The sequence below is a fragment of the Zea mays genome, chromosome 5 (assembly GCF_902167145.1).
Source record: "Zea mays cultivar B73 chromosome 5, Zm-B73-REFERENCE-NAM-5.0, whole genome shotgun sequence".
In the NCBI taxonomy this organism is placed as follows: domain Eukaryota; kingdom Viridiplantae; phylum Streptophyta; class Magnoliopsida; order Poales; family Poaceae; genus Zea; species Zea mays.
The window spans coordinates 218,847,175-218,860,798 of record NC_050100.1 but is presented as its reverse complement, the minus strand read 5'-3'; positions in this window follow the sequence as shown (position 1 = coordinate 218,860,798).

The window sequence follows — 13,624 nt, the reverse complement described above, 5'->3', positions numbered from 1 at the left end:
GGCCAGCGAGATTCTCTACTCTATTCAACAATTCTCCGCGGTCACAATTACTCTATATATCTACCCTATACCCCACACTATTCTATCCCCTCCCAGCCCCCACCGCGCCTGCCACTGTGCCCGGGCCCACCTCCACCGCGCCTGCCTACCACTGTGTACGTTGTGCCATGCAAAGAAGATGAGAGAGACTATAGAGTTGGGCGGAAGAGTGCGCTAGATTTAGAGTTTTCCCAGCTATTGTTGCATTTAGCGTCGGGCTGAAGTTTCCCCGCTGCAGCACATTTGTTGACTCTATACCTTTAGAGTTGTGTTTACCGTCCGTGGCTGCGGACAACCTCAGTTTGTATTGTAGGAATTGTAATCTACTCCACCAGTTTCTAAATTTTAAATATAAGTCTATCTCAAGTTCATAAAATAGAGGGATGAAAATTTGATTTTATGTACTCCAGGCTATGTTTTCACTCTGCAATTTATAACACGCTCTTTAGCTCACTCATTTATGCTAAAAATATAGCACATAAATAGCCCCTCCATATAATCAATAGTGGTACACAAATATATTTTATATAAAATCATATCAGCTTAATCGATTTGTGACTAAATAATTACAATTATTAGATTGAAATTCAATTCCAAGGATCCAACTAGGGCCTTAGAGTTTTTATCTAACTTTAGTTTTTTTTTTACAGCATTACAACAATAGATTGAGATACTGCCTAAACCTTTATTTGGTGTGTGAGTGTAGGCTCAAGCATTATAATTGTGAACAGACTCCAACCCCACAAAACTACGCATCCTAATTGATCCCACCAAATTTTTAATGTTATAACGGGCTCGAACCTTGAACTGCTTCACATTTGAACGGAACACAACTACACAAGCGTAAAGCGTTCTTTGATTTGGCAAGGCACATCACAGGTGCTAGCTGACATTTCCGATCAAAAAGAAAAATATGGTTTAAAAAGTGCTGAATTCTGAAGAAAGGAGCTAGTATGTGAGACACAGCCCTCCAACATACTACAGTGTACAGGGGCACGACTAATATGCAAGCAGTACTAGGTGCAAGTACGCAAACAGATATTTTGATCTGTTAGATTTAGATCCAACGGTATGTCATATTTAGCACTTAAACCATGTCACCACCACCTGGTATAGTTTTATAAAAACCCCCTAACAAACCACAATTCTATTTACCGTTGGATACAGATCTAACGGGTTAAAAAGTCTGCTTAGACGCTTGCACCTATTAACTGCTTACATATTAGTCGTTTTTTTGAAGTAAATGTTACTGTAGGGGCACTTACAGTATTTTATTACTTATTGCTTTTAAGGAAACCAGAGTGGGGGAGAAGATACAGGGGGCGAGTACAGAGGAAAGAGAAATTACAGAACAGAATAAAGAAGTCAGTCGTTGCCACTGTACAATCCATTATTGTCTATATTTGTCAAGAATAGTGCAGCGACTGCTTAATTTGCACATAGATTTTTGTGAATCGCGTATGTAAGGGTGTGGTTTGGTACGAATTCCGTCGACATGCATCGTGCGTCAACGGTGCTGGTAACTGATTAGCGATAAGCTAGCTTCCGGGCTTCAATTCGATGTCGATTTCAACTTGCGCCACGAGTACATGACTGTGTTTAGAAAGGTAAAATGCCCAAAACACCACTTGGTTGCTGTATGAAAGAATGTTTGGCGAAGTGCATGAGTCTCACCGCTGGTTGGTTCATGCGGTGAGAAACAAAAAAGGTGGTTTGATTCCAAAGATCAGCCGAGAAAAACTAAGAGCCATGTACTTCTCTGAACCCTACACACTCCCTTGTTCCAACTCTGTGAGCCTTACTTGCCTTTTGCTACCTACTTGCGTGCAAAATTGTTGTTCCTTCATCTTCATATATATGGATGATAGGGATAACTCTATTTACTTCCCTAAAAACTTAATGAAGAAATATAATGTACATGGTACGTCAACTCAGATACCAAGAGATTATGGTTCCTTCTAGATTTAATTAATACATAAACCATCAGAAAAGATGATACTTCTAAATTTGATTAATACATAAACCATCAGAAAAGATGATACGTTTTTTTTCTGAGCATGTAGACAATTGATGCTATTTATTTGTAGTATTTTTGAATCAAGCAAAGTTTCAGACTGGATCATGGGAATGGGGGATGCAAGCTAACGGATAAGATCAGCAAATTAAAAAGAGCGATATTCTTCCTTTCCAACAAAGGGGAGGAGCATTTTCGGGCAAAAGAAAGCAAAGGCAGATAGATATTCCGGAATAGCGCAATACTGAAAGGGGCCAAGAACTCCGTATCTTAAGCAACAATATTTTAGGCAGCTAGTAGAGCGTTCCAAAAGCTCTGAATCATTGATGCTAATGACATCACCTGCCGCATGTACGCATCGGCTTTCAGCTAAATATTCGCCGTTAGCCCCATGTGACAAGGTTAGCATTAACCCTCCATTAGCTGATCTGATGTTTAATAAGAAAGATGCAGAAATAATTCTGAGCACGAGCAGTGATATCAAAGTGCGTTTCTGTTGCTTCGTCAGTGCTGTCCATGCATCATACACAGAGAGAATAATGGCGCAGTATATAGCAGAAGTCAAGTCGCGGGCGGTTGTGCTCTTGTCGTCGTACAGGGAACAGTGTGGTGGAGGCCAGGAACTGCGCACCGAGGAGCAACTTGACAGATCGTAATGCTTGGATCGAACTAACCTAGGTCGTATCTGTTTTCAGCAAGGTTATATAATTCACCTTATAGGTGGGTATAAGGCAACAATTAGAATAAACTGGACTAGGGTAGCCTATATGCATGATTATATAAGCTGGGAGGTGTTCGAACCGGTTTTGAGCCGGCGGACAGTCCGGCCCTGAGGCCGGACGGTCCGCGGTCCGGACGGTCCGCGCCTGTGGGCTGGACGGTCCGCGCGTGCGCAGAACAGATTAGGGTTCCGAGTTTTGTGGTACGGTTGTTAGCTATATTCGCGGGATTAGCTCGGAATCAGTTGTGTAAAGGGTCCAGCCCACCTCCTCTATAAATAGAGAGGTCTACGGCCGATTTGTAATCATCAACAATCGAATCAATATAACTTTTACTCGCATTTTATCCTAGGAGTAGTTCTAGTCTAGTTTAGGTTTAGCCACTCGATCCCCAAATTCTCCGTCTCTCCTCGACTCTACGTCGATTAGAGGAGTCTAGGTCGGCCTGCCCGAGCCTAGACACCACCTAGGATCTCTACTCCCCGACGGGGTCCCTCCCGGGAGCGAGATCCAGGCACCGTCGGCGATCTTCCGCCATCCCTGCGTACGTGCGGACCGTCCGGCCCCAGGGCGCGGACCGTCCGGCCGTCAGGCAGAAGTCGCAGCAGCGCACCAGGCCGCGGACCGTCCGGCCCCAGGCCGCGGACAGTCCGCCCTTGCGCAGAGAGCACCACCGCGCCTCGCACCAGGCCGCGGACCGTCCGGCCCCTGCGCGCGGACCGTCCGCCCCTGTGCAGAGGGCACCGCCACGGTTCTTGTTGAGTGTTTGGCGCTCCAAAAAGGCGTCAACATACTTTTGGCGACTCCGCTGGGGACAACATATCTAAGCTCATCAAATCGGCCCTCAATGGCCGGTTCAAGGGATATCTCTGATATTTCTCCAAGCAACATCATAGAGCCGACTTGGGAAACCTTGCCGGCTGACGAGCAGCTCCAGTTCGAGGAGCACAAGGAGCGGATGATCCAGGAGGCGAAAGCAAAGTTCTTGGCCAACTTCAAAGTGGACAGGAACAACAAGGTCGTCCGACATCGGGCGACGGATCCGGCTTCGCTCCAACCCACGCCAGATATCCCCAATGTAAGTAATACCAACGATCTGCAATCTCTTAGAAATTATGTAGAAGATCAGCGTGAACAAATGCAGAACATCATAGGGGGTATGCAAAGCGATCTTAAGAGACTAGTACGTGCATTTGATAAATCTAGTACAGCAAATTTTCCTTCGCACGAGGTTGAGTTAGGAGATAACGCGTGTAACACATCAGCTACAGGTTGTCACGACCAGTCACAACCCCTTTATGGGATGCCGATGGACACATACCCTAATCAACCGCAAATCGGCAGCAAACCAGCCGATCTGCACATGCCCGGACCGTCCGCACGTGAGCGCGGACCGTCCGGGCCAGCAACAGTCGGGCCTATTTTTAATGAGTTACCTAGATATGCGCCCGAGCTACCACGCACGGCACAGAACCTAAACTACCCAGTCGGACCGTCCGCATGCAACAACGGACGGTCCGCACATGATCACGGACGGTCCGGGCTAATGTCCGGACAGTCCGCACATGACCTTTTTGAGGAGGATTGTTACCGGAATCCTCACTCGTCCCAGTAGCACTTCCCATCGCACTATACAATGCATCAACCCATTAATTCAAGATCCAGAGCCCAGGAGAGCTTTCCGGCCCCACCCAGGAGGCCGGAAAGAAACGATCAAACCTATGACCCATATAGGGCAAATGAAAATGCACCACGTAACTCAAACCAATGGGGGGAAAGACAACATGCTAATATCCAGCCAACCCCACCTATGTTTGACCAGAGAGCCGGTGGTCTCGCACCGGCTGCCATTGATATAGTAAGGGAAGAAATAGCCGGGGCGTTCCGAGATAAGCTCGGAGTAAGCATGGTCCCTGGGGGGCAATCATATCGGAAACCTTATGACAGCCGATTTGATCACCACCCATACCCACAGGGAACCAGGATACCCGAATTCGCAAAATTTTCGGGTGATCAAGGGAAGAACACACGCGAACATATAGGCCAGTTCTTAGCACAATTGGGAGAATTGGCCGACACAGAGGCATTTCGCGTACGTTTATTTTCATTATCGCTGACAGGAACCGCGTTTGTATGGTATGCCACTTTACCTCCTAATTCTATTTCATCATGGGGGGATCTAGAGCAAAAATTTCATGATTATTTTTTCTCCGGTGACTATGAGTTGGATTTGGTAGATTTAGTGTCGTTGCGACAGACAAAAGATGAATCGGTTAATGATTACATCCGGAGATTCCGAGATACAAGAAACCGATGCTTTCAAATTCATTTAGCAGAAAAACAGCTAGTAGGATTAACCTTTAATGGTCTGCGATATTATTTAAAAGAAAGATTAGAAGGCATCCAATTCTTTACACTAGCACAATTACACCAGAGAGCTTTGGCTTGTGAAAGCCGAAGCAAAGAAACTGCTAAAACAATTCGTCACAACGTACATGTAGTAGAATGCGACCAAAGTAGCTCTGAAGACGAATCAGCAGAGGTGTATGCTGCTGAAATGGTTTGGCCAAAGCAGGCCAAATCTTCGGCTTGTGCCTCCTTACAGCCGGTTCAAAAGAAACGGCAAGAGGAGGTTAAGTTTACATTTAATGTTGGTAAGTGTGATAGAATATTTGATGAATTACTTAAAAATGGCAACATTAAAATAAATCACACTGTTCCATCCGCCGAAGAGCTAAAACGTCGTGCATATTGCAAGTGGCATAACTCATTTTCTCATGCCACTAATGATTGTAATGTGTTCCGTCGACAGATTCAATCGGCCATTAACGAAGGACGATTGAAATTTCAGGAAATGCAGGTGGATACAGAGCCCTTTCCGATGAACATGATTGACTTCGAGGGCAAGAAAGTCCTAGTTCGGCCAAACACAGCCGATAAAGACAAAGACAAAGAGATAATCATCGGCAATGCTAAAGAGGCCGATGGGGATCGTAAAGTTTCTTGCAGGAAAGTGGTGGCCGAGAAGACTCCTGATGGAGGGGAGACCCTAAAGGTGACCATCACAGCCTCCAGTACTGGGGGCAAGTGCAGACAGGGAGACAGATGCAGGAGCCCGTACTGCGTATCCCGGACGGTCCGGCACGTAGGCGCGGACGGTCCGGGACCCCACCGGACGGTCCGGAGAGCTCCGGCGGACGGTCCGGCCGTACTCAGGATTCACAACGTCCACGTACTTTCAAACCACGACGACCAGAGATAGGTACGTGGAAAACAAATACATTCAAAGTAGCTGGTCGGCTGGTTAAAGCCGGCCCAACTTTTGATCAATTATTGTCTAAATACGTAAAAAAGAAGGCCGGCCCCAGTGACCGGCCAGCAAAGCGACCCCGCTCACCCATTCATGAGCAGCGCCAGGGTAGGCCGATTGGACCACCCCACCAATCGGAAGAAATGAAAGGTCATACTATACAAGTAAGACCTAACATACCTGCATGGACACCTCCACCTCCATATCCACCTATGCCATATCCGTACACATATTTACCTCCGCCATATGTCCCAAATCAAATGTGGGGCATGCCACCATATCCATTTGGGATGCCACAGTACCCCGCCTGGGGGGCACCCCAAACATCTGTTTTCAACAGGTTGACGCCACCAGTACAAGACCGATTGAGCACTGCTCAATCCGGTCACCAGGCACAAACCCAACAGGATTGCCGGACTACTCGGCCTTCAAGGCCGACCAATCCGGCAGGGGGGCATATGCCTGCAGCAACTCAAAAAACGACAAAAGGGGACATCATCAAAATAGGCACCGCAGATGTTGTCATACAGGGAGACAATAAAGGGTCGATGATTTTCGGTGAATCGGCCAACACAACCAAAAAGGATAACACAACCAAAAAGGATACGGCTATCGTCAAAACAGCCGATCCAAAATACTCCATGCCTCGATGGTGCCCGGCAGGATTGACACGATCCCAAAAGAGAAAATTACAGCGCCTAAGAGTGAAGGAGAGCCAGGAGAAAGAGGCGGAAAAGATATTCAATGACACGCATCCACTATACCCGCCACCGCAAAAGAAATGGAGACCAAAGGCCGTCGAGAAAAAACAAACGGCCACGGAAATAGAAAGTCAACCTGCACCAGGCGCGGACCGTCCGGCCTCTGCGCGCGGACCGTCCGTCCCTCACCAGGAAGCGTCGGGACAATCTGCACCAGGCGCGGACCGTCCGGCCCCTGCGCACGGACCGTCCGGCTTTCACCAGGAAGCGTCTGGACAACCTGCACCAGGCGCGGACCGTCCGGCCTCTGCGCGCGGACCGTCCGCCGTTCACCAGGAAGCCTCCAACGACACGACAACATCAATGGAAGAGGACGACCTGCTGGGAGAAGACCTGGCCGACTACGAGGCTTCTCCAGAACGCCCAGGTATGGATGTAAATATTATTACATTTTCTGTCGATTGTACTATCATCGGCGACGATGAACCTGTTGTTGCCCAGTTTGATTTTGGTCCTAAAGAAGCCGCCTTTACTAAACCAAAGGAATCGGTAAATCATTTAAAGCCGCTCTTCGTGCGCGGTCACATTGATGGGATACCGATTGCTAAGATGTTGGTAGACGGAGGGGCGGCTGTAAATCTAATGCCTTATTCATTATACAGAAAATTAGGAAAACAAGATGACGAACTTGTCAAGACCAACATGACCCTCAGCGGTGTTGGAACTGATAGTTCGATCAAAGCCAGGGGAGTCACGTCCGTTGAATTAACCATCGGGACTAAGACCCTTGCTGCTGCATTCTTCGTCGCTGATGTAGAAGGAAATTACAGTTTAATTCTAGGCAGAGATTGGATTCACGCCAATCAATGTATACCTTCTACATTACATCAAATGCTAATACAATGGGTAGGCGATGACATAGAACAAGTACATGCTGATGTATCGGCCTGCATCGCTGTGGCCGATGCCCCTGTACTCTGGACTTATGAGACTGCTACATGTCTCACAGGAGTAGACTTTTCTGATTATCAATTCATAAGTATAGATAAGAAAGGTTTCATTCCTGTAATGCTAGAGCCGATGGAGAATCGGCTAAATCCTAAATAAAGTTAAATGATGAATACACACAAAGTTCATGAGTCTTTGGTCACGGACAGTTCGGCCGCCAAGGCCGGAGGGTCTGGTCTTTCACAAAAGAGTTCGGACTTTAAGACCGAACATCTACCACAGCGAAAAAACAGTATTACGGATGATCCGGTCCCCGAGACCGGAAAGTCCGCCATCACGCAAAAATCATCTGATTCCTCTGTGGGGGACATGATAGAGGAATTCAGAGATCTTGATAAACTAGGACAGGGGTTTACATCGGCCGATCCTTTGGAGGAGATTGACATAGGAGATGGTAAAACTCCAAGGCCGACTTTTGTAAACAAGACCCTGGAGACCGATTCTAGAAATGAGATGATCGGTCTATTGAAGGAATATTCAGATTGTTTTGCTTGGAATTACACTGAAATGCCTGGACTAAGCCAAGAAATTGTCGAACATCGGCTGCCTATTAAGCCTGGTTTCAGACCTTTCAAGCAGAAAGCTAGAACATTTCGTCCAGATCTTCTCCCACGAATCAAGGACGAAATCCACCGGCTGCTAGAAGCTAATTTTATTAGACCTTGCAGGTACGCAGAGTGGGTCTCCAATATTGTGCCGGTGGAGAAGAAGGAGTCAGGTAAGCTTAGAGTATGCATTGATTTTCGTAATTTAAATAAAGCAACTCCTAAGGATGAGTATCCCATGCCCATAGCCGATACATTAATCAATAATGCATCAGGAAATAGAATTATTAGCTTCCTTGATGGTAATGCCGGATATAATCAGATTTTCATGGCCGAAGAAGATGCGTCTAAAACGGCCTTTATATGTCCAGGCTTCATTGGTTTATTTGAATGGGTTGTCATGACATTCGGTCTTAAAAATGCTGGTGCTACTTATCAGAGGGCTATGAATCTGATCTTCCATGAGTTATTAGGAAACACTGTGGAAGTCTACATTGATGATATTGTAGTCAAATCGGCTGAGTTTAGTTCTCATATAGCTGATTTGCGCAAAGCCTTTGATAAAATGCGTTGGTATGGTTTAAAAATGAACCCACGTAAATGTGCTTTTGGAGTGTCGGCTGGTAAGTTTTTAGGATTTGTCATCCATGAACATGGTATAGAAATAGACCCTGACCGAATCAAGTCTATTCGGAATGTGGGGCCTCCGGCGTGTAAGGTCGAAGTACAGAGGTTCCTTGGCAAGGTGAATTATTTACGAAGATTTATTTCTAACTTAGCCGGGAAGATTGATGCCTTCACCCCTATCCTTCGGCTTAAGAATGATGCTGAATTCACTTGGGGGACAGAGCAGCAGAAAGCATTTGATAAAAACTCATTAAAAAATACTTGTCTTCGGCTCCCGTGTTAAAAGCACCACAAGTAGGAGCACCATTCAGATTATACATTGCAGCTGAAGACAAGGTTATTGGGGCTGTTCTGACACAAGAAACTGAGGGGAAGGAGCATGTGGTGACATATCTAAGCCGAAGGTTGGTGGATGCTGAAACAAGGTACACTTTTATTGAAAAGTTATGCTTATGTTTGTTTTATGCATGCACCAAATGTAGATGTTATTTACTGTCTAGTCATTGCACTGTTTCTGGTCAAGCCGATGTAATCAAGTACATGTTGCATAACCCAATTATGAGTGGTAGAATTGGTAAGTGGGCTTATGCACTCATAGAATATGACTTGGCTTATGAACCATTGAAATCTATGAAAGGCCAAGTCATAGCAGATTTTATTGTAGAGCATCGGGTTAATGATATTCATGAACTAGACATATCATACCTCACTATTACTCCTTGGACTTTATATTTTGATGGATCGGTTTGCAATGAAGGGCAAGTGAAAGTCGCCTAGAGGGGGGGGGTGAATAGGGCGAAACTGAAATCTACAAATATAAACACAACTACAAGCCGGGTTAACGTTAGAAATATAAACGAGTCCGCAAGAGAGGGCGCAAAACAAATCGCGAGCAAATAATGAAGTGTGACACACGGATTTGTTTTACCGAGGTTCGGTTCTCTCAAACCTACTCCCCGTTGAGGAGGCCACAAAGGCCGGGTCTCTTTCAACCCTTCCCTCTCTCAAACGGTCCCTCGGACCGAGTGAGCTTCTCTTCTCAAATCAAAGCTGGGAACAAAACTTCCCCGCAAGGGCCACCACACAATTGGTGCCTCTTGCCTTGATTACAATGGAGTTTTGATCACAAGAACAAGTGAGAAAGAAAAGAAGCAATCCAAGCGCAAGAGCTCAAATGAACACGGCAAATCACTCTCACTAGTCACTAGGGCTTTGTGTGGAATTGGAGAGGATTTGATCTCTTTAGTGTGTCTAGAATTGAATGCTAGAGCTCTTGTAGTAGTTGAGAAGTGGAAAACTTGGATGCAATGAATGGTGGGGTGGTTGGGGTATTTATAGCCCCAACCACCAAACTTGACCGTTGGCTGGAGGCTTCTGCGCGATGGCGCACCGGACAGTCCGGTGCACACCGGACAGTCCGGTGCCCCTGCCACGTCATCACTGCCGTTGGATTCTGACCGTTGGAGCTTCTGACTTGTGGGCCCGCCTGGGTGTCCGGTGCACACCGGACATGTACTGTTTGATGTCCGGTGCACCGGTATGGGCGATTCTGACTACTGCGTGCGCTGCGCGCGCATTTAATGCACCGCAGGGAGCCGTTGGCGCCGTAGGGAGCCGTTGCTCCGCTGGCACACCGGATAGTCCGGTGCACACCGGACAGTCCGGTGAATTATAGCGGAGCGGCTGCCGCGCGAACCCGAGGCTGGCGAGTTCAGGAGGCCGAGCTTCCTTGGAGCACCGGACATGTCCGGTGCACACCGGACAGTCCGGTGAATTATAGCGTGCCGGCTTCCGAAAAATCCCGAGAGTGAAGAGTTTGAGTCAGAGTCCCCTGGTGCACCGGACAGGTACTGTTTACTGTCCGGTGGCTCACCGGACAGTCCGGTGCGCCAGACCAGGGGTGCCTTCGGTTGCCTCATTGCTCCTTTGTTGAATCCAATACTTGGTCTTTTTATTGACTGAAAGTGAACCTTTAACACCTGTATAATCTATGCACTTGGGCAAACTAGTTAGTCCAAAGATTTGTGTTGGGCAATTCAACCACCAAAAATATATAGGAACTAGGTGTAAGCCTAATTCCCTTTCAATCTCCCCCTTTTTGGTGATTGATGCCAACACAAACCAAAGCAAATATAGAAGTGCATAATTGAACTAGTTTGCATAATGTGAGTGTAAAGGTTGCTTGGAATTGAGCCAATACAACTACTTACAAGATATGCATGGAATGTTTCTTTCTTATTTAGCATTTTGGACCACGTTTGCACCCCATGTTTTGTTTTTGCAGAACCTTTTGTAAATCCATTTCAAAGGTCTTTTGCAAATAGTCAAAGGTAAATGAATAAGAGTTTGCAAAAGCATTTTCAAGATTTGAAATTTTCTCCCCCTGTTTCAAATGCTTTTCCTTTGACTAAACAAAAAAACTCCCCCTAAAAGAGATCCACCTCTTAGTGTTCAAGAGGGTTTTGATATACCATTTTTGAAATACTACTTTCTCCCCCTTTTGAACACAATAGGATACCAATTGATAAATACTCTTGGAAAACACTAAGTTTTTGAAATTGGTGGTGGTGCGGTCCTTTTGCTTTGGGCTCATTTCTCCCCCTTTTTGGCATGAATCGCCAAAAACGGAATCATTAGAGCCCTCGAAGTAATTTCTTCCCCTTTGGTCATAAGTTAATGAGTTAAGATTATACCAAAGACGAAATCCGGTCCTTTTGCTTTTGAGCTTTTATTCTCTCCCCCAAGGATGAAGTCCTTTTCCTTGATGCTCATTTCTCCCCAAGGAATAGAGAGTTGCTCGGAGTGATGGCGAAGCATGAGTTACGGAGTGGAAGCCTTTGTCTTCGCCGAAGACTCCAATTTCCTTTCAATATACCTATGACTTGGTTTAAAATAGTCTTGAAAACACATTAGTCATAGCATATAAAAGAGATATGATCAAAGGTATTCAAGTGAGCTATGTGTGCAAGCTAGCAAAAGAAATTTCTAGAATCAAGAATATTGAGCTCATGCCTAAGTCTGGTAAAAGATTGTTCATCAAGAGGCTTGGTAAAGATATCGGCTAATTGATCTTTAGTATTAATGTAAGAAATCTCGATATCCCCCTTTTGTTGGTGATCCCTAAGAAAATGATATCGAATAGCTATGTGCTTAGTGCGGCTATGCTCGATGGGATTGTCGGCCATTTTAATTGCACTCTCATTATCACATAGCAAAGGGACTTTGGTTAATTTGTAACCGTAGTCCCGCAGGGTTTGCCTCATCCAAAGTAATTGCGCGCAACAATGACCTGCGGCAATGTACTCGGCTTCGGCGGTGGAAAGAGCGACCGAATTTTGCTTCTTTGAAGCCCAAGACACCAAGGATCTTCCCAAGAACTGACAAGTCCCCGATGTGCTCTTCCTATTAATTTTACACCCCGCCCAATCGGCATCCGAATAACCAATCAAATCAAATGTGGATCCCCGAGGGTACCAAAGCCCAAACTTAGGTGTATAAGCCAAATATCTCAAGATTCGTTTTACGGCCGTAAGGTGTGATTCCTTAGGGTCGGATTGGAATCTTGCACACATGCAAACGGAAAGCATAATGTCCGGTCGAGATGCACATAAATAAAGCAATGAACCAATCATCGACCGGTATACCTTTTGATCCACGGACTTACCTCCCGTGTCGAGGTCGAGATGCCCATTGGTTCCCATGGGTGTCTTGATGGGTTTGGCATCCTTCATCCCAAACTTGACAAGAATGTCTTGAGTGTACTTCGTTTGGCTAATGAAGGTGCCCTCTTGAAGTTGCTTGACTTGGAATCCTAGAAAATACTTCAACTCCCCCATCATTGACATCTCGAATTTCTGTGTCATGATCCTACTAAACTCTTCACATGTAGACTCGTTAGTAGACCCAAATATAATATCATCAACATAAATTTGGCATACAAACAAGTCATTTTTAAGAGTTTTAGTAAAGAGTGTAGGATCGGCTTTTCCGACTTTGAAGCCATTAGCAATAAGGAAATCTCTAAGGCATTCATACCATGTTCTTGGGGCTTGCTTGAGCCCATAAAGCGCCTTAGAGAGCCTATAAACATGGTTAGGATACTCACTGTCTTCAAAGCCGGGAGGTTGCTCAACATAGACCTCTTCCTTGATCGGTCCATTGAGGAAGGCACTTTTCACGTCCATTTGATAGAGCTTAAAGCCATGGTAAGTAGCATAGGCCAATAATATGCGAATTGACTCAAGCCTAGCTACGGGTGCATAGGTTTCACCGAAATCCAAACCTTCGACTTGTGAATACCCTTTGGCCACGAGTCGAGCTTTGTTCCTTGTCACCACACCATGCTCATCTTGCTTGTTGCGGAAGACCCATTTGGTTCCTACAACATTTTGGTTAGGACGTGGAACTAAATGCCATACCTCATTTCTGGTGAAGTTGTTGAGCTCCTCTTGCATCGCCACCACCCAATCCGAGTCTTGAAGTGCTTCCTCTACCCTGTGTGGCTCAATAGAGGAAACAAAAGAGTAATGTTCACAAAAATGAGCAACCCGAGATCGAGTAGTTACCCCCTTATGAATGTCTCCAAGGATAGTGTCGACGGGGTGATCTCGTTGGATTGCTTGGTGGACTCTTGGGTGTGGCGGCCTTGGTTCTTCCTCATC